Raw genomic sequence first — 21449 nt, 5'->3', positions numbered from 1 at the left:
GCGATTCACAAGCATCATGTCTGATATCACTACATCAGTGAACATAGTCAACGAAACTGCCAAAAAGAGATGTTCTGCTACGGCCGCAAGATCAAGTTGATGCAGAACCTTCCTCCAACTCAGAATCCTCTGCTACAGCACAAAAACAGGAGCTTGTACCAGGCCAGCATATGGCTTACTTGTTTACGTCCCAGACAAAAAGCACCAGACCCAGATTTGTTTGGTTGGACAAGGGACAACAACCGGTGTGGATGACACTGCCATAAGCTTCACGAAGTTGTCGATAACTTATGTGGCTGCAAGTCTCAACCTCTATGATCAAAGAAGTATATTTGTAAATCTTCTCAACTTCTATGCACATCACTCTGTTACTGCAATGGGAACTGTCAAAGGAGACTTCAGAATCACAGAGATCGATGTTTGACAACACGATGTCACGTGACTGATCAAAACAGTAACTTTTTGATGAATTGGATGTTACTACTAAGCATAAATCTGGTTTGTTATATTTCTTGAAAGAATTAGAAATAGCCCTTTAAACGACGAATATATCTCACATATTACTACCAAATGAAGATTTTTTATCGTCGCGACCATTCTGGGTGGACTCCAGCACTCGTTTATTTTTGGGGGCCCCTCTTGGATTTTTCGGAAAACGGGTCCAAATAATCGGGCACATCCCACAAATATGTTTTATCATGATGTTCCCGAGCACTGTGAAAGGTTGTCTGCTATAATCCAGCGGGGAAAGTCACATAGTGTTAGAATTGGAAATCCTTGATTTGTGGAGGCCATCTTGGGCTCCATCTTGGATATTTCAGAAAAAGGGGCCCTAGAGATTGGGCACATCCCCCAAATATGTATTTTCATAATATTCCCCAGCTCTTTGCACAATGTTTGCAAAATCTATTTTCACCCCTTGCCATTGCACCATTAAGGAGCTCTTGACTTAACTCTCTATGGTGAATTCAATGTCACATGTTCTCGTCACGATATGGCTGAAATATTGCCGCTGTGACGTTAAATAATAACTCACTCACTCACTCACTCTATGGTAAAAAAAATCCACCTGGGGTTCACTGCAGGTAGCAGAAGTACCGCAAGTCGCCACGGTCCCGAGTGTGGTAACCTACCATTGAGTACTGTTGAGCTGTAGCTACTTTGTATGTTGTGTTGTTATTGAGAGTCATGTTATAATGATGTGATACTAGTTTTAAATCTTTACCTGCCATTTTTAGTCCTTTCAGTGACCCTTTTTCTTAGATTTTATCTTCAGATAATATATTTGCCGATAAATTATTAACTCACACAGACGCTGGTTTACAGTTCCATAACAAAGCTTTTCCATTGTTGTTAATTCTACAACCAAAAGTAATTTCAGCGGCCGCGGATTGCACAAAGCTGCTGAATAATGTGTTGTTGTCTCGGCATGTACAACTTCAGTACGTCAATATCTTCAAAAAAACGCACTAACAGATTTTGCTTGAGTGCGCTAGTCAGACATGTTAGCATCGGATTCTACTTTTGAAATAATGGGACGTTATTGATTACTGCTGATTTCTTTGATGTTCGTAGATGTTGAATGTTTAATGTAATGTATTGGGGATGATGTGAAGCATGTGTACGGTTACTGTCATTACCCAGAGGAAGTTGGTGTTTCACTACCAAATGTTCAACTGGTTGTTGAAGGAAACCACACACAGCACCCACGTCCGCTAAGTGCAAGTTGTATCTTCCAGACATAATTGTCTGGATTGATGTATGTTTGATGTTCTTGGTGGTCTAAAAAACAAAATTTGAACCCATTGGTTGACACGTCCGAGCGTATATCTTTAGAAGTATTGGGAGTGAGATGCTTCCTCAACGCACTGTTGGCGTCAGACCTTCACCTGGTCTCAGCCAGTACTGGGATGGAGTCCTTAACTTTTACGATAGTGACAAACATAACGCATTTGCTGTCATCGCCCTCATGTAAATGTTCCCATATCAAGTTTATGTGAATTCTTTGTCACCCCTATCACTGGTCTTCACGACCAAGAACTCAGGGAGATAGTTTGTACAACCAATAGAGACACCAAATATCAAGCGTAAATCCGAGCAATTCGGGCATATAGTTGGTACAACCAGTGAAGAAACGGAATGGACAAAGCAAATCCAGGAGATATTTTCCCAGCCAGTACGTACATGGTATGACCGACTTGAGTAACCACGGTAGATAGTTGATGCAAACTGTAAAGACCAGGAATAATTAATCTGGAATACTGGCAGATAGTTGAATGAATGTACCATGTACAGTAGCATCACTAGTGAGGCTCTATCATATGATACAGTGTCATTAGTAGACATGTTGGTGGTGTGTGTGACCTCCAGTAGCCAAGCTCAGTAGAGCATATAATAGCATCACCAGTGGCAACGCTGATGAAGTGTGTGACACTACCATGCTCAAGAGAATCCAACGAAGACTGGTAGCGTATAGAGGAATTCCCGTTCCTGACATTTTACATCATGAAAAAACCTCCACCAACTACAATAAAACCCCTTACCCTTCTCCTCACTGACTGTATCAGTCGTTGAATTTGACGTTGAGGTATTGCGTTCCATACATGATGTAGAGCTTATCCCAATGCATCAGTATATTGTACTGAAGGATCTGGTTCGCGTATTCGACGACCCATAATGTCCCGAACATGCCCTATGGGATTGAGATCTGGACGACTGGCGGGCTGAGGTAGAGAGGTAAAACAAACACCAACAGCACGCGCACAATGTGATCCAGTATTGTCTTCTATGGGATTGGTTTGTGTGTTCAGAGAATGGTTACCGAAATTTGGTAAACAATCCTGCCTTTGACGTCAGTGATGCATCGTTGTCCATTCAGATTCTGTCTGATCGTTGCAAGGGCAAGTTTACAGTTATGTGAGGTGCACTCACACAAGGAACCCAGCCAAACGGTACTTGCCCCAAGATTCCCTTGTGCATATGCAGTGTTTCTGCCATGTCAAACACGAGCTCGGCCATCAGTCCTGAACAACATATATCCGACAACTGAACCCATCCCCAACATGTCAAATTCAACTGACGTCGAGCTTGACACTATGCTAGACATACCGCTTCATGCTCTGGCGACAACGCCGGACGTCTGTTTCGTCTGGCACTTGCCTTGGCCGAGTCTAGGCGATTTCGGACCGTTCTTTTGGATACACGACCGTGTGGGGGCCTCTCTGTTTTCTAACATGTCACTTGACATGAACTGATGACGTTTCGTGATTGTGAGAAGGGCTGTATCATCCCTAGGAGTTGTCACTCGTGGTCGACCTGAACGCCAACGGGCCTTAACGTCATTAGTTTGCTTATGTTTTCTGGACAGTCCGTTGGATGACAACCAACATGTCTTGCAGTAGTCCGATAATTGCATTCCAGCAATCCGCATACCAGCAAACCAACATCTCATGCAGTAACCCTCAGTGGCATTCCAGCAATCCGCATACCAGTAACTTTACCAGTTAGTTAATGAAGCCCCATATGTCCTTGTCAACAACGAAATCAATATATTTTCCAAGTTTTCGAGCTGTAAGAGCAGTTTTTTTAAACTTGATATTTGCTTAATGACGGATAGTCGGCTTTGATCGCAGTACATGCATAACAAGGTGCAGGTGTGTCAAAGTACATTTAATATATGTATAGAAGGGTATATCAGCATACTTCTAATGTATTCGGAAAATTGTATGTCAACAGTACTTCACAAGAAAGCATAAAACCTTTGGTAGATAATAAATTCGGTGTATGTATAGAACGACATGTCAACAGTATATCTGGTGTATGTATAGAACGACACCTAATCAGTATATCTGGTGTATGCATAGAACGACGTTCAATCAGTATATCTGGTGTATGTAGAGAAAGACATGTCAACATTATATCAGGCGTATGTATAGAACGACATGTCAACAGTATATCCAGTGTATGTATAGAACGACATGTCAACAGTATATCAGGTTTATGTATAGAACGACATGTCAACAGTATATCCAGTGTATGTATAGAACGACATGTAATCAGTATATCTGGTGTATGCATAGAACGACGTTCAATCAGTATATCTGGTGTATGTAGAGAAAGACATATCAACATTATATCAGGCGTATGTATAGAACGACATGTCAACAGTATATCCAGTGTATGTATAGAACGACATGTAATCAGTATATCTGGTGTATGCATAGAACGACGTTCAATCAGTATATCTGGTGTATGTAGAGAAAGACATGTCAACATTATATCAGGCGTATGTATAGAACGACATGTCAACAGTATATCCAGTGTATGTATAGAACGACATGTCAACAGTATATCAGGTTTATGTATAGAACGACATGTCAACAGTATATCCAGTGTATGTATAGAACGACATGTGATCAGTATATCTGGTGTATGCATAGAACGACATGTCAACAGTATATCTGGTGTATGTAGAGAAAGACATATCAACATTATATCAGGCGTATGTATAGAACGACATGTCAACAGTATATCCAGTGTATGTATAGAACGACATGTAATCAGTATATCTGGTGTATGCATAGAACGACGTTCAATCAGTATATCTGGTGTATGTAGAGAAAGACATGTCAACATTATATCAGGCGTATGTATAGAACGACATGTCAACAGTATATCCAGTGTATGTATAGAACGACATGTCAACAGTATATGTATACAGTACGATGTAGAGAAAGACATGTCAACATTATATCAGGCGTATGTATACGACATTCAACAATTAAATATAGAACGACATGAATCATATATCTGGTGTATGCATAGAACGACGTTCAATCAGTATATCTGGTGTATGTAGAGAAAGACATGTCAACATTATATCAGGCGTATGTATAGAACGACATGTCAACAGTATATCTGGGGTATGTATACAACGACATGTCAACAGAATACATTTTAAATATAACAAGACATATCAACATTATATCTGGTGTATGTCTCCTATGTATTAAGGAGGAATTAAAGACACTCACTCACTCATATCTGAAATATGTATGCATACGACATGTCAGCAGTATATCTGAATTTATATAGAATATATCAACAGTATATCTGATGCATGAAGAGTACGTTATGTCAACAGTATATCTTTAGTAGGGATATGAACAGCATGTATAGATCAGATGTGGGGAACCTACCTTTGCCGTTAGTTTGTGAAACTCGGTGTACAATGGAATGCCAGTCTCCGTGCTGGCATGATTGGTCAGCTCACACCTGCCAGACTTGTGGAAGTAGTTGAAAGACGCACACGGAGTAACTGCCGCGCACAGGTTATAACACTGTCGATAGGTGTTCGCGGCTGAAGTAAAGAATATGCGGTCGGATATTCCGCTGACAGGATTTATTTCCCCGCTGCCACAGATTTGACAAAATGTTATATGAATGACAGTCAGAAAAATGTTGTGAAACTTTCCGGCCATGGCGAGCGACTTGGCGATGAGTCGTCTCCTTGCACCACGCTGCGGCAGAGTGGGCGAAACCTTGAACTGGCTCAACTAAAGCGTCATTTATTGATTAACTGAGATCACATCAGCCAAATCATATGTACAAAAAGTGTCCCAAGAGATGGAATTCTACAGTTGTAACATCTGTTTGTTCTTGTTGCAGGTGCTAGCATCTACTTTAGTTGGATCACGTGTGTACTCATTAACATGTTGTCAATCTGAAATCTATTTGTACTTCCACACCATAACGTATTTGCTAACTTTCTCGAGAGAATTGAAATCTCAACAGCGATCTTTAATTGTGCATTGCTTATATGTCGTTAAGTCAAATATAGCTCTGTATGATAATGGCTTTGGCTGTGCATGGACGTTATCTGTCGATAACATACACTACGTAGAGCTAGGTTATATGGACTGAAAAAAGCTCATAAAACTGTTTAAATTACCTCCCCGTGATCTTACGTAGCACAGCGTTGGGCTCTGTCATGGCTGTAAAGATCGGGTGTCGATTGGTGTAATAGTTTCTTTCAGTGTGTCGGATAATTGATGTTACTCCATATTACGGGATGACAGGAAGCTATGGATCACCTTTCGTGTCGAAGAGCACTCTCCTGCCCAGAGTTCCATGCGGCAAGCCAGCATAGTATCTCTGCCACAGGCCAGAAAAATGTGACGATTGGTCACATCTTGCAATGTCCATTCAATATCATGTACAGATTTCTTTTACTCTTTTACTTTTGACGAGTCTACACATCTAACTAAACATCTTTAATAGAATGGTTTAGTTTCACTGAGAAAATATCCAAAAACATGTAACACTATTTCGATTTGCGTAGCGATCCTGTGTTTACATAGGTTGTACGGCTCCACGTGCTGTCATCGAAGCTGATGGAGAGCAAACGATGCAGCAAGTTTGATATCTAAATATGTACTGTCATAGACCTTACTGTCGCAGTTGTGGAAGAATATATATGTAACAATGTAAAACATTATGAAGAGACCGCCGAAAAGCTTTCGTGAGTCCAGTCTCTTCTTATTATGAATATGCGCGTTTGATTTACAAACAAGAGAAAAGTCCGGTCACGTGATATGCAAATTAGCCTGTGGCAGTGATGTTATGTTAAGTCATCGCTGTGCCGGAGTGTGGTCGAAGAGTTATCTCAACCATTTTGAAACCAAGCCGGACAGCAGGCGGGTGTTGGACTCCGAAAATTGTGTCGGTTCCAGGACACTGGAATGAACAATATCTAATGGAGTTTTTAGTCACATATTCACTCATTGCTCGGCTTGTAGTGCATGCATGGCATGTAGGGCATGTAGGGCATGCAGCTGCTGCTCTTACTCAGTCAGTAGCCAGTCGTTGGTTGACCTCGAAGTGCAACCAGTTTCCAGAAGTGCATGCAGCTTGTTACGCACACCATTTAATGACACACACTTGCTGATGTCTGCTGGGTTAGTTGTGGAAACAGTCTATGAATACACAATGCCTTGTAGAACATAACATATGTTACATTTGACCACTTTTTACATGGCATTGTGTATTGATAGCTTTCAGCCTTGAGAGCCGCGCCAATTTACCTTTATCAGAGGGGTACACAAAGTCCGTGGTCTAGACTACCAGTTGTCCGACTTCCCTTTTGTGGAAGTCGCAGTGACTGAGTGGCGTAGGCGGCTGACTTTGTGTGCTGGTGATTAGATGCCTGACTCTGAGGATGTGGGTAAAGGACTCAACCCAACAAAACTACTAGAATCTGTACTTTACTGGAACAGTGTTATCCCAAATATAACATATTTTACGTGGTTAATCTGGCATCTTCTACTTCCAATGGTTCCTCCTGTTCTTGGCTCCCTTTACATGGCACATGCATCTACTAATAGCTCTCCCTGTCCAGAGATCTTGCCTTGACACATAAATCTCCTGACAGCTCTCCCTGTCCACAAATCTATCCTTGACCCATGCATTTCCTGCTAGCTCTCCGTGTCCACAGATCTATCCTTGACACATGCATGTCATTACAGCTTTCCGTGTCCACAGATCTATCGTTGACACATGCATGTCATTACAGCTCGCCCTTTCCACAGATCTATCCTTGATACATGCATCTACTAATAGCTCTCCGTGTCCACAGATCTATCCTTGACACATGCATCTCCTGCTAGCTCTCCGTGTCCACAGATCTATCGTTGACACATGCATCCATTACAGCTCGCCTGTTTCCACAGATCTATCCTTGATACATGCATCTACTAATACCTCTCCCTGTCCACAGATCTATCCTTGACACATGCATCTCCTGCTAGCTCTGCCTGTCCACAGATCTGTCCTTGACCCATGCATTTACTAATAGCTCTCCTGTCCACAGATCTATCCTTGACTCATGCATCTACTAACAGCTCTTCGTGTACACAGATCTATCATTGACCCATGCATTTACTAATAGCTCTCCGTGTCCACAGATCTATCCTTGACTCATACATCTCCCGATAGCTCTCCGTGTCCACAGACCTATCCTTGACACATGCATTTACTAACAGCTCCCCCTGTCCACAGATCTATCCTTGACACATACATCTCCTGATAGCTCTCCGTGTCCACAGATCTATCCTTGACTCATACATCTCCCGATAGCTCTCCGTGTCCACAAATCTATCCTTGACACATGCATTTACTAATAGCTCCCCCTGTCCACAGATCTATCCTTGACACATGCATCCAATAATAGGTCTCCGTGTCCACAGATCTATCCTTGACACATGCAACTACTAATAGCTCTTCCTGTCCACAGATTTGTCCTTGACACATGCATCTACTAATGGCTCTCCCTGTCCATAGATCTATCCTTGACACATGCATCCAACAAAAGCTCTTCCTGTCCACAGATGTATCCTTGACACATACATTCTACTAATATCTCTCCCAGGTCATTATTTGACAATCAAAGTCAGACGTCATTCATCAGAATGGTAAAAGCACTTGTTTGCTTAGTTTTGAATGACCAGTTTGAATTGTTTTAAAGGTTTCGGTTTGTTTGTAAATATTGTTGTAAAGGAAATAATTTTCTGTTGTTCTTAAGCAAATTAACAGTTGTGTTTACAAATGTCTCACTTCTCCCTAAACCGTTTTCCCTATTCGGTTAGATGTTTTCAAATTTGTACATATACTGAGTCAAAATGGAAACTCCACAATCATATATACTCATGCGAATAATGGTTGTCACCCCCTCCCCACTCCAACCCCACACACCCATCCCATCCCCCTCTCCAATAAAAAAATTGAAGGGGGTGACAACCATTATTGGCATGAGTATATTATATGATATATAATGGAAGAATGTGGTATAGAGGTTATCATTTATTTGTTAAGGTCGATAGGATAAACTGAGAATAATCACAGTGCCCAAAATTGGTTCCATGTGGTTACAGAATAAAAGGCGTAATCAAAGTGTCAAGTCACAAGAAATTAAATCTCACGTTTCAAACGAGCAGTAGCGCGTGTGGCCACTCCGTGCTTTCACAACTGCCAAACAACACCTACTCATGGACTGTCTGTTGCGTGTAAAAACATGTTTGTGGAGTCGGCGCCATTGTTCTGCAAACCAGCACCAGGATCCTGCAAATTTTGGGGTTAGTTCCTGAGAGTGCGCAGACGTTTACCAAGAGCATCCCAGCTGTGCTCGATTGGATTGAGATCTGTCGACCTTGACGGACACTCAAGAACGTTGATTCCTGCGTTCTGCAGGTAGTTCCTGGTCAAGATCACTGTATGGGGTATGGCATTGTCATGTTGAAAGTGCAGACCTGGACCATGTGTTGCCATGAATGGAATAAGTTCGGGTGCTAGCATCTGGTCGCGGTAACCTGTAGCATTAAGGTTCCTACGGATAACCAGAAGTCGGGAACGGACAATCCCACAGAAAGCACCCCAAACCATGACACTTCCGCCCCCACATCTGTCAACTTCCTGTACACAACACTGAGCATAACGTTCACGGCGTCGTCTCCTACCATCAGCGAATCTGAGGCAAAGCTACAGATAACTTTTTGGGTCATTGAGTTATGTACTCGCTTGTGTTCACATAAATTGGGTATTCTAATTTTCCTTGGAGTAACCAAAGTAATTGTACTCACCTCATTCAAACTCAATTGGCTGTTTTGCCATTTTCCATTAATTTTATGAAAAATAATAAAGTTTAAATGTTAGTGTTTGTTATTTATATTTAAGCTGTAATATGAGAAATGATAAGAAAGACTGCAAGTTGTCCAGTTCATGTCCTGAAATAGAACCTCTCAATATACCTCAGTTATTTTATCTATCCACCGGTATGCAAGCTAAGATTTGACATTTTTGTGCGTACGCATGTAAGATCACATTTCTTGAGTATTTACGAAAAATCAAGCGTACTTGTACGCAACAGAATTAATAGGAATTGAGTTTTCACATAAATATGTGCGTACTTTACGCAGCTACGCAGCTTATCTCTACCACTGCTGAGGGTAAAATAACTTGATTCATCACTGAAGACAACGGGATTCCAGTCTCTCAGAGTCAATCGGAGCTGTCTTCGGGCCCACAGCAAACGCTGACGTCGATGTAATGGCGTCAAAATGGTTCCGCGATATGGTCGTCCAACACGAAGGTGAGCAACTCGCAGCCGGATGGGTTGTGCCGAAAATCGACCGCTAAACAGCTCAATTTTGGTTCCTGTAGCCGTAGAAAACGGTTACGGAGGTGACGTAACACAATTTGACGGTCCTCCGCCTGGGACATCACGTAGTCGACCTGGCCTAGGGCGATCATCAGTGGCACCAGTTTGTTGCAGTCGAGTCAGTAAAGCATAAACAGTCCGACGGCTGAACCCCATTGTCCTTGCAACGTCACTTTCTGACGTTGCATGCCAACGGCACGTTCACGCTACACATTTCAGAGGCGCGGCATAAGAATTGGCTGTTCTGCATAGTGCTTTAAAGTGTTTTTTTACACTTTGTACAGTTGATGGGAACATGTGCGATCGAATGCACGTCCAATGATAAGATCACGTGACCAGTGGCACGTGGAAGAACATGTTTTCGCACTATTGTTGGATGCACCATGTTTGGATTGACTTAAATGTGCTGTGGTGAGTTTTTCTTGAGTCGAACTGTCTACTATAACAATTCATGTTTTCATTTATAAATATGAATTGTGCAGTTTATATTTTGACTCAGTATTATCTATATCTCTCAAACAAAACGTTTTCTCAGTTAACTTCTGTCGTACATATCCTGGTCTATGTCTGACACTTGTGTACATTGTTGTAAGATGAATTGTGTAATTACTGGAAAAGGTTTTTTCTTAGTTGGACAACTCATGCCCAATCCTTTTCTTGAATGAATAAACTATGTTTCGATCAACCGTTGAAAACATTGAAAACATGTACTTAACTAATATGTACACAGTAATGTTTTTATAACAAAAGTGGTATTGGTGTTGAGGACCTATTGGCAAGATACAAGTGATGCCGGTAAGACAGAGGTCGGACGGTGAATTCTGCTCTTGGCGTGTGCGGACGAGGAGAAATGCCTTAACTGATGTTAGACAACCAGGTGAAAGCCCAGATTGTAGTATGTGACTGTGAGTACATGTGTTGTTTTACATCACACAATAATTGACTCCTGTTACGAATTCTCAGACACTGAGTGTGTCTGCATGTGAATGACAAATTGATAATGCATTAGATGAGTTACCATAGCATGTATTGTTTTGGTTAGAAACACTCTGTTTACTGAAATTTCGCAACATATCCAGACTTCTGCAGTTCTCACTCTTATTAGAGGTGCTGCAAGCTGATTCCCCTCAACGGCCAATCAGAATAGTACTGTGTAACTGACTTTTGTTAAAAATCATACATAAAACAAACCGTTCTTATAGATGGCAGTAGTCAAGTCAAAGTCAAAGATGTTTATTGTACAAAAGGCCAATTGTATAACATTGGAGTTATACATATACATTATACATATGGTGCAATAAGTAGTAATTAGTGATCCAAACAGCGAATCATGATACAGGCAGTAACTTATGTACAAGTAGTTAAATACGATGGACCTACAAAACTTTTTATCAGATTGTTACGTTTAATAAGAGCATAACTGATAAAGTACGACAGCTTTATTATTACATGCTGGTCAGTTGATGAAAGAAGTAGTTTAAATGCTTATGTAGGTGGCTTACATAGATAATATTCAGCTATATATTTCGTACGCAAATCTTTATACAAAGGACATACAAGTAAAAAATGGATTTCATTTTCCACATCTATATTACACAGTGGGCACATTCTCTTGCATGGCAGTATAGAACGAGATGTTACGTATACGGAACCTTGTGAATGCTTATGACAGTAACAAAATAGATCTATACGGAATATAACCAAAATACGCGCCTTGTATAACGTATACTACAAACGTTCTTTTGAACATTATCTCAACACGGTACAAAAACCGTTGCACAGTCAAACTGACAAATCCTCAGTAAATATATACAACATATACTTCATAAATAATATTTGTGTCATGCATTATGCCAATTACGTTTACAGATTTGTTTCTATGTGTAAGTGTTATTCATTCTTGTACAGTGTTCTAGGTGCAATAGTCTGTCACACAGACCATGAAACAAATATATGCAGGAAAGACTAGAATATGTGACAAGTCTAGATTTCCACAGATTCGGGCTCCTTTTCATTATTATTATGTTTTTCTGTAAAAATATGTTCATTTCAGAGACTGGTTGTCAGTCTACCCCCTCTGATGCAGAAAGCATTACAAAAAAGCAGGGGAGCTAACTCTTGCCTCGCATCTCACATTGCATCTCAAGTTACCAGAAGACCAACATTGTATGATGACCATATAACGTGGATACAACTCTGCCTTGGAGTTTCATGCAAGTTGGAATTCTGTTGCTGAAGGGTGAATATTACCTTAATGTCTTTATTACCATGCTTACTGCTTTTGTATTTTATTTCCTTCGAACTTGTATTGCCACTCTAGTTTGTAGTGCCACTGTGATTACTTTGTATTGATTTGTGTACTCAGTTCCATTTTAGAATAGATTTGTTCTTCACAATACATCTCTTCGTTGTTTGTTGGTTTCAAATATATTTTCTTACGGGCTGATTCCCGGAGGACCACGTATTAGTTTCAACTAAACGGCTAACAATAGTAATTATAAGTAATCAAGTAATACACTGTACGTGTTGACATTGAGTAGGAGGCACTGGTGTGTTTTATTTTTAAACAGAATTATGGAATGTGCTACAACCATCCTCCTATGCAGAGAACATTATGGGAAGATTTGGTAGCATTTTCTTAGGTATATAAGGGGAACACACTTTTGCCCCTCATCCCACATTACATCTCAAGTTACCAGAAATTTCACCAGCATTGTGCGATTATCATTATACCCTGGGCAATACTCTGTCCAGGACTTGACAAGTTGGAATTCTGTTGCTAAGAGGTGAATATTACCATCAATGTCTTGATGGCTATAATCGCTGTTCTTGCATTATATTACCCGTGAATTTGCTCCGCCTCTCTTGTGGTGCCATGGTGCCATGGTGCCATGGTGCCGTATTTTGTGGAGTCATACCTTTGTGAGTGAGTGAGTATGGTTTTACACAATTCACAGTTAATTCTTTAGTTTCAACCTGTGAATCAACACCTAACAGAAATTCGGGGCTTGTTCTGTATTGAAATATAATAGATCGCGAAATCATTTGTTAACGTTTTTAGATCAAAATTACATTGTTGAAAGCAACAATCACTATGGTGGGTTTAGTGCAGAAAACGTTGTAAGACAGTCTTCTTCGGAACAATTGTCTATAAATGAATGTCTGAAATGGTCGACTTTGCCAAATATTACAAACTTGAAATCACATCTGTCAAGTCCGATGTGGAGAAACCTTTGGCCATATTCCTGGTAGAGGGGGAACTTTTATGCTTTGGACGTCGGTGGACAGTTTCTCGCTGATGAAATTGTATGTGGAGGGAGAAATTCGACTTAAAGAGTGAAGTTGACCTGTCGTTAAAGTCGTTAAAGTTGAAGCTGAGGAGGACATGAAAACCTGAGATTTGAAGCTGAAAAGGGAAGCGAGATTATTTCAGGTTCAAATAAAATTGACCGAGAAAATAATATCTCTCCCGGTACCTTAACATGCAGTAGATCGTTTCTTATTTCAAGGCATATAAGGCTTCCCGTCTTTCTATGAAGGTGATTTTTTTTGTGTGTACATTTTGAGAATGTGCCAAAAACATTAAAACGTCCTGAGAATCACTGGACCATGCTGTTGCAAGGTATATTTAGGAGAAAGCCCCAGAAGTGTATTCCACTTTGCCTTTTGATAGGAATTCTGATTATACGATTGAAAAGGCCGCAGTTTTGAAGATGTATGAATTAGTTTCGGAAGTTTACAGGCCAAGGTTTAGGTCTAAGGGATGGCACTAGTTTTGTTGAGACTGCTAGGGATAAGGAAACGTTTTTTGATCGGTGGTGTATTCCAAATGAGGTCATTTGTGATTGTGATCGTGTTTACTTGAAGACTGTGGATATTGCCGTATCCCAATGTATATCATTTCCGAGTACTTTAAGCTCGCTTTGTCATTATTCACCGAATGCTTCTATGACTGTCACGTCACAGCCTTGTTGTGGTTCGGTTAATGAAGAGTTAGCTTTTGTAGATCAGTCATCAACTTCTCTTCTTTCGTTAGTAATGGTTTTGTATCAGCTAAAGGTAACAGTTTCAGTGTTAAACCAATTACCATTTATGGGAAACTGGGGCTGGATTCTGGACTTTTTATGCAATTTCGCAACTTTCGCTGAGCCATCAGCCCACTCTGAGGTTTGTTAGAGGCTTTATGTGGGTATATAACTGCGCGTCTCCATGCTGTGACCATGAAGGATTAGTTAAATCGGGGTTGTAGAAATGCTCCATGTGAAAGGTGTGGACGTACAGGGAATTTTTTGGCAAGCGGAAAATGTTTGGCTGAACCTGTTGTTTTCCATCACAGACAACAAAATAATGATCGTTTGTTAAACAGCATTTTTATTTGGTGAGACAAATCGTGAGAGTTGGTCTGTCGATTTCATGTGACTGTGCAAAATTTGTTTTCGTTGCAATTATTATGTTTTGTGTTTGTTGGCAATTCATTTAAAGACTGTACCTGTTGATAATGAATGTAGTCCTTTCCATCACTATTACTTGTGCCCAAAATTTTCTTCCGCTTCTGTTGGCTTTATTTGCCGCATGATGTGACTGAACTTCGCAAAACCTGCCTTGTGAGTCAAATGGTTGGCAAACCTATTCCGAAAATACCAGTCGCAGCAATGAAACCCATTATTGCATTGAAGAGCCATTCAGCAGGGGCATCATTGATTTGTGTTGGCCCTATGCCAAAATGTAATCAGACATCCAGTATATGCTTACTGCCATGTTCAACCAAGTTTCCAGAACATATGCCGTTATGGAACCGTACAGCTCAGGCCATTACCAAGGCTTTGGTGAAGTTCTTCACTGTGTTTGATTTTTCTTAAACCATGCAGACAGATCAAGTCTTCAATTTCATGTCAGGTATATTGTAACAGGATATGCATCAGTACATGTAAGAAAGATGTAGACATGTGGAAGTGATATGTTGGGACGTGAGTCCTTGCTGAATATAGGACTCTTTAGCAACAGAGAGAAACAAAGTCAGAATGCAGAGATACCCTTGTTGCATGCAGTCTTGTTCAAGTTCCACAATGACGATAATTCGTTTCAACCAATAGCTCCTTGGTGGAGCTTGGTCTTGATTTCATGTATATTTCATTTCGAATCGATATTCTGTTTTTTCAAGTGTGTTTTTTGCTGCGGCTTTGTCTAAATGTCATAGGCGCAACTATTATCTCCGTATCGGCTCTACTGTCGTCATGAAACAATCCATTAAACACCACTTATTTCTTATTGAGTTGATTACTTCCGTGACTGTTCACCTTCGAGGAGTCAATTTGTTGATGAAGGCACTTGCGAGTGTTGTTGATAATCTACATTAAGAAGATACAGAACAGGTCCCTAGCTAATGTAATGTGTACGTCATGTAATGTGATTTAAGTGTCACATATGTTCATCGATATCATCTGGAACGAAGAGGCCTTGTGTTGAATGCGGTGGCGGTAGCAACTACAAGTAGCATTCTGTTTGCTAAACTGGACAATTGTCAGTGTCAGTACGACTGGCTAAGTGGCTGACTTGGGTTTTAAGCTTCTTTTAATAACATTAGGGCTATATCAGTGCAATGCGACAAAATAACCAATATTACACAACTTTATATATTTGAAGTAAGCTGAAGACAGAAATGCTATGTTGACGGTAAGGTTATGGCCAATATCAAACTGCTATGTTGAATGTAAGGTAATGGCCAATGTCAAACTTCTATGTTGAAGGTAAAGTAATTGCCAATATCAAACTGCTATGTTGAATGTAAGGTAATGGCCAATATCAAACTGCTATGTTGAATGTAAGGTAATGGCCAATATCAAAACTGCTATGTTGAAGGTAATGTGATGGCCAATATCAAACTGCTATGTTGACGGTAAGGTAATGGCCAATATGAAACTGCTATGTTGAATGTAAGGTAATGGCCAATATCAAACTGCTATGTTGAAGGTAAGGTAATGGCCAATATCAAACTGCTATGTTGAAGGTAAGGTAATGGCCAATATGAAACTGCTATGTTGAAGGTAACGTAATGGCCAATATCAAACTGCTATGTTGAATGTAAGGTAATGGCCAATATCAAACTGCTATGTTGAATGTAAGGTTATGGCCAATATCAAACTGCTATGTTGACGGTAAGGTAATGGCCAATATCAAACTGCTATGTTGAATGTAAGGTAATGGCCAATATCAAACTGCTATGTTGAAGGTAAGGTAATGGCCAATATCAAACTGCTATGTTGAATGTAAGGTAATGGCCAATATCAAACTGCTATGTTGAATGTAAGGTAATGGCCAATATCAAACTGCTATGTTGAATATGAAACTGCTATGTAAGGTAATGGCCAATATCAAACTGCTATGTTGAAGGTAAGGTAATGGCCAATATCAAACTGCTATGTTGAAGGTAAGGTAATGGCCAATATCAAACTGCTATGTTGACGGTAAGGTAATGGCCAATATCAAACTGCTATGTTGAAGGTAAGGTAATGGCCAATATGAAACTGCTATGTTGAAGGTAAGGTAATGGCCAATATCAAACTGCTATGTTGAATGTAAGGTAATGGCCAATATCAAACTGCTATGTTGAAGGTGGTAAGGTAATGGCCAATATCAAACTGCTATGTTGAAGGTAAGGTAATGGCCAATATCAAACTGCTATGTTGAAGGTAAGGTAATGGCCAATATCAAACTGCTATGTTGACGGTAAGGTAATGGCCAATATCAAACTGCTATGTTGACGGTAAGGTAATGGCCAATATCAAACTGCTATGTTGAATGTAAGGTAATGGCCAATATCAAAACTGCTATGTTGAAGGTAAGGTAATGGCCAATATCAAACTGCTATGTTGAAGGTAAGGTAATGGCCAATATCAAACTGCTATGTTGAAGGTAAAGGTAATGGCCAATATCAAACTGCTATGTTGACGGTAAGGTAATGGCCAATATCAAACTGCTATGTTGACGGTAAGGTAATGGCCAATATCAAACTGCTATGTTGAATGTAAGGTAATGGCCAATATCAAAACTGCTATGTTGAAGGTAAGGTAATGGCCAATATCAAACTGCTATGTTGACGGTAAGGTAATGGCCAATATCAAACTGCTATGTTGAATGTAAGGTAATGGCCAATATCAAACTGCTATGTTGAAGGTAAGGTGATGGCCAATATCAAAACTGCTATGTTGAATGTAAGGTAATGGCCAATATGAAACTGCTATGTTGACGGTAAGGTAATGGCCAATATCAAACTGCTATGTTGAAGGTAAGGTGATGGCCAATATCAAACTGCTATGTTGAATGTAAGGTAATGGCCAATATCAAACTGCTATGTTGAAGGTATCGTAATGGCCAATATCAAACTGCTATGTTGACGGTAAGGTAATGGCCAATATCAAAACTGCTATGTTGAAGGTAACGTGATGGCCAATATCAAACTGCTATGTTGAATGTAAGGTAATGGCCAATATGAAACTGCTATGCTGAAGGTATCGTAATGGCCAATATCAAACTGCTATGTTGAAGGTATCGTAATGGCCAATATCAAACTGCTATGTTGACGGTAAGGTAATGGCCAATATCAAACTGCTATGTTGAAGGTAAGGTAATGGCCAATATCAAACTGCTATGTTGACGGTAAGGTAATGGCCAATATCAAACTGCTATGTTGAATGTAAGGTAATGGCCAATATCAAACTGCTATGTTGAAGGTAAGGTGATGGCCAATATCAAACTGCTATGTTGACGGTAAGGTAATGGCCAATATCAAACTGCTATGTTGAAGGTAAGGTAATGGCCAATATCAAACTGCTATGTTGAAGGTAAAGTAATGGCCAATATCAAACTGCTATGTTGACGGTAAGGTAATGGCCAATATCAAACTGCTATGTTGAAGGTAAAGTGATGGCCAATATCAAAACTGCTATGTTGACGGTAAGGTAATGGCCAATATCAAACTGCTATGTTGAAGGTAAGGTAATGGCCAATATCAAAACTGCTATGTTGAATGTAAGGTAATGGCCAATATCAAACTGCTATGTTGAAGGTATCGAAATAATGGCCAATATGAAACTGCTATGTTGACGGTAAGGTAATGGCCAATATCAAACTGCTATGTTGAATGTAAGGTAATGGCCAATATCAAAACTGCTATGTTGAAGGTAACGTGGTAATGGCCAATATCAAACTGCTATGTTGACGGTAAGGTAATGGCCAATATCAAACTGCTATGTTGATGGTAAGGTAATGGCCAATATCAAAACTGCTATGTTGAAGGTAACGTGATGGCAAATATCAAACTGCTATGTTGAATGTAAGGTAATGGCCAATATCAAACTGCTATGTTGAAGGTAAGGTAATGGCCAATATCAAACTGCTATGTTGACAGTAAAGGTAATGGTAAGGTAATGGCCAATATCAAACTGCTATGTTGACGGTAAGGTAATGGCCAATATCAAACTGCTATGTTGAAGGTAACGTGAATGGCCAATATCAAACTGCTATGTTGAAGGTAAGGTAATGGCCAATATCAAAACTGCTATGTTGAAGGTAAAGGTAATGGCCAATATCAAACTGCTATGTTGAAGGTAAAGGTAATGGCCAATATCAAACTGCTATGTTGAAGGTAAGGTAATGGCCAATATGAAACTGCTATGTTGAAGGTAATATCAAAACTAAAGGTAAAGTGATGGCCAATATCAAACTGCTATGTTGACGGTAAGGTAATGGCCAATATCAAACTGCTATGTTGAAGGTAAAGTAATGGCCAATATCAAAACTGCTATGTTGAAGGTAAGGTAATGGCCAATATCAAACTGCTATGTTGACGGTAAGGTAATGGCCAATATCAAACTGCTATGTTGATGACAATAAGAATGGCCAATATATGAAACTGCTATGTTGAAGGTAAGGTAATGGCCAATATCAAACTGCTATGTTGACGGTAAGGTAATGGCCAATATCAAACTGCTATGTTGAAGGTAAGGTAATGGCCAATATCAAACTGCTATGTTGAAGGTAAGGTAATGGCCAATATCAAACTGCTATGTTGAAGGTAAGGTAATGGCCAATATGAAACTGCTATGTTGACGGTAAGGTAATGGCCAATATCAAACTGCTATGTTGAAGGTAACGTAATGGCCAATATCAAACTGCTATGTTGACGGTAAGGTAATGGCCAATATGAAACTGCTATGTTGATGGTAAGGTAATGGCCAATATCAAAACTGCTATGTTGAAGGTAACGTGATGGCAAATATCAAACTTCTATGTTGACGGTAAGGTAATGGCCAATATGAAACTGCTATGTTCACGGTAAGGTAATGACCAATGTCAAACTTCTATGTTGACGATAAAGTAATGGCCAATATGAAACTGCCATGTTGAAGGTGTCGGAATGGCCAATATGAAACTGCTATGTTGACGGTAAGGTAATGGCCAATATCAAACTGCTATGTTGACGGTAAGGTAATGGCCAATATGAAACTGCTATGTTGACGGTAAGGTAATGGCCAATATCAAACTGCTATGTTGAAGGTAAGGTAATGGCCAATATGAAACTGCTATGTTGAAGGTATCGTGATTGCAAATATCAAAACTGCTATGTTGACGGTAAGGTAATGGCCAATATCAAAACTGCCATGTTGAAGGTAAAGTAATTGCCAATGTCAAACTGCTATGCTGAATGTAAAGTAATGGCCAATATCGTGATTGCAAATATCAAACTGCTATGTTGACGGTAAGGTAATGGCCAATGTCAAACTGCTATGTTAAGGTAATGGCCAATATGGCAAACTGCTAAAGGTAATGGCCAATATCAAACTGCTATGTTGAAGGTAAAGTAATGGCCAATATCAAACTGCTATGTTGACGGTAAGGTAATGGCCAATATGAAACTGCTATGTTGACGGTAAGGTAATGGCCAAAGTCAAACTGCTATGCGTGAATAAGGTAATGTATAATGGCCAATATGAAACTGCTATGTTGCTATGTTGAAGGTAAGGTAAATGTCAATTGCTTGAAAAGGTAATGGCCAATATCAAACTGCTATGTTGACGGTAAGGTAATGGCCAATATCAAAACTGCTATGTTGAAGGTAAAGTAATGGCCAATATCAAACTGCTATGTTGAAGGTAAGGTAATGGCCAATGTCAAACTGCTATGTTGAAGGTAAAGTAATGGCCAATATCAAACTGCTATGTTGACGTTAAGGTAATGGCCAATATGAAACTGCTATGTGGACGGTAAGGTAATTGCCAATGCATTAATAATATATGTATATTTCTATTGTCAAATCTAAAATCAGTGCTTCTTGAACCTTAAACTTTTCCTTTGCATGTTTCCAAAGCATATTTCAAATATATAAGAAGCTTTGATGTCGGTATAGTGAGACTTACATATAAAATATTGTAAATGCATATTTTAAAACTCAAATACTGGATCAAAATGATCTGTTGAACCGAACAAAAGTGTTTGCACAGAAAATAGTTGCTGTGAATGCTTAGAAAGAAATTTTACATAATCATTGAAGTTACAGGATGAAAATAATGGGAAACATCCCCAAGGTTTTACAGTCATCACAATCTGGTGATTCACTTAAAGGTCACATGCAACGTAAAACACAACTTTGCAGATTCTCATACCTGTCGGTATGGACTGACAGTAACAAATGATCAAAAATGCAAATTCAACTTATAAAGTGAAACAAACCCCGCAAAATCGGAGTTCACTAAATTCACCCCAGCTGGGGTGAAAAGAGGTATCAACAGCTGTGCTGCGCTGGACTGCGCTCATGGCGCATGCGCAGTGAAAATGTGTCTACCTGCCTGTCTGCTAATGACAATATGCAATACACAACTTCGATCACTGACCACATGCAATTTGAACTTAACACCTATCAGGCTATACACCATAAACAAAACGCATTGATTTATGGCTCGTGCACCCGAGTTCTGTCTCTGTCACATTATTTAATTACACAGACAGGCAGGTGTGATACTTGTACACATAACATGTTATGGTGTATGTTGATTGCAAAATCTTATACGAAAAAAATGAGCATGTATTTACAAAACCCAACATCTCTATACACACACAAAGAGTTTATCGGCAAATGAACCAGCAAATGAAAGGCTTTGTTTCACTTAGGTGCACGCCCACCGTTCTGACTGGGTTCGGTATCCCGGGTGCTTCGTTTCGAGGGAAGTAAACCCAAGTACAA

This window comes from Haliotis rubra, unplaced genomic scaffold, assembly GCF_003918875.1.
Source record: "Haliotis rubra isolate DU_JTF1 unplaced genomic scaffold, ASM391887v1 Scf50, whole genome shotgun sequence".
NCBI lineage: Eukaryota > Metazoa > Mollusca > Gastropoda > Lepetellida > Haliotidae > Haliotis > Haliotis rubra.
The sequence above is the reverse complement of the archived record's forward strand: the minus strand, read 5'-3'. Positions refer to the sequence as shown.